Source organism: Cynara cardunculus (assembly GCF_001531365.2).
Source record: "Cynara cardunculus var. scolymus isolate 2C chromosome LG 8, CcrdV1, whole genome shotgun sequence".
In the NCBI taxonomy this organism is placed as follows: domain Eukaryota; kingdom Viridiplantae; phylum Streptophyta; class Magnoliopsida; order Asterales; family Asteraceae; genus Cynara; species Cynara cardunculus.
In genome coordinates this window covers 15,691,260-15,693,281 of record NC_037535.1, presented here as the reverse complement: position 1 = coordinate 15,693,281, position 2,022 = coordinate 15,691,260, and positions in this window count along the sequence as shown.

The window sequence follows — 2,022 nt, the reverse complement described above, 5'->3', positions numbered from 1 at the left end:
TGTTCATCAAGATTGTAAGTTTAGATGGTGATATAAATTGTAAGATTAGAAATTTTATTTCCGCTGCAATGTAAGTGTTTGATCTTGGGATACTAGTTTTGATATATTTAAGTATTTGAAATTTTGGGATGTTACAAGTGGTATCAGAGCAAAGTGTAAGTGAATTAGGTTACTGAAACCTAAACTTAAACTGAGAATGGAAGATTTTATTATTGATAAACGTGTGACTAAAAATTGATTTATAGTGATGAGAGTGATGATTTAAGTTACTTTGGGGTTAGTCTTAAACCAGATTAAAGAAGAGAAGTCGTTAGATGTTTTAATATTTGGGGATACAATGACATTGATAGAGATGTGTTTATGCAAAACACATGGTAAGATGAGATAAAMTAGATGTAGAGTGGTGTTGGTAGATAAAGTTTTGGTGACAAACTCCACTAATTTGCTTTAGCGGGGAGAGCCTATGTTTAGTTTTGAGAATAGTAGGAACTCAAAGTATTGATGATATAGTGAGTTGACTCATCCCATATTTGAGTTGGGGGATCATTTCTTATATCAATTGGCGGAAAGATCAAATAGTCAGATATGACATTAGTAACGAGGTTATTTATGTAATAAATGATGGCAACATATTCATGGTAAGAACTGATGATCTTGATTGGATGCACGACTAGTTGAAGGATTTTTTAATCGAGTTGGAATGTCGAGATCATATGTAAACCCTATGAGAAGATCTAAGGGTTCTCACATGATTAATTTCCTAAAGTAAAAGACACCAAATTAGTGTGTGAAATGGTCTTAGAATGTAGAAGACTATGATTGATTAATCCAGTAGGACATTGGGGTTCTATTATCCTCCATAGGCATCTCACAAGTGGGTGGAAGATGATATTAACTTATTTGATTTTATGAAATTGTTAGTAAGCATGTGTTGCTTTGAGCAAGATATAAAAGCAAGAAGGTGGTAAAAGAAAGTGTTATTTGTAACAAATTATCAGGTTTAGTAAGTGAGAAATATTTTATGGTTAAATAATAAGGTTTATCCAAGCGTATAACCTTTAAGCCATAAAAAAGGAGCATTGGAATTGTTCCCATAGTTATAGCTAGAAAGACATCAAAACTAGAATAGTGTAAAATTGCATGAGATATTTTGCATTAAGTCAAAGATAAGTGAGTTGCAATATAAGTTGAAGATGATGAAATAAGTAAAGATGTGCACTTAGAATAATCAATGTTATGAATAAGGCATAATATCCTAAATATCAACGAGCTTATAAAAGGTTATTACAAAATTCTTTGTGTAAGAATGATTATAAGGGTATGAATTGGGTCATTAGAACCAAATGGTGGCATGTGTATTATGAAAGGTGAGTTAACTGATTAGTTGGTAAAACAAGTAGCGAAGTCGACTGATGATACGTATTTGTCGTCAAAGGAGAGAGTTGTGACTAGATTCTAGGATGAACACAATGATGATATAAATGAAAATTGGGTTAAGTTAATTTCTATGGTTGCATAATGATGAATTCGAATATGAATCTGGTGAAATGCTGAAATAACTCAAGGGTTGGTAGTCAACTAATAACTTGGTCAAAGTCAACAGCAAACACATTATTGTTATCATTAAGCACATCACGCAAATGTGAAATGATATAGGAATCAAGAAAAAACTTATGGATGGAAACGATAACGTGCAGATTAATGCATTATCTGTGTAAAAATAAATAGCCCTACCAGTAAGAAATCTCTAGTGTAGTAAAAGACAATATGGGCACTGGAATCGGTAAAAGGATACTATGTTAAATCAAAACCCTTCAAAGAATGATTGTAATGTTTCAGATGCCACAAAAGGATGAAGGAATGAATATTAAAGGTAAAACTAAAAGTAAAGATAATTGAATTGATAAAAGGTTAGAGAAAGCAATATGGAAATATAATAAGTTACTTGGTGAACATCATCATCTTGGATCTATGATTGCTAATGTTAGCATGATCTGAAAGTGCTAAAATTGGAGTAAGATG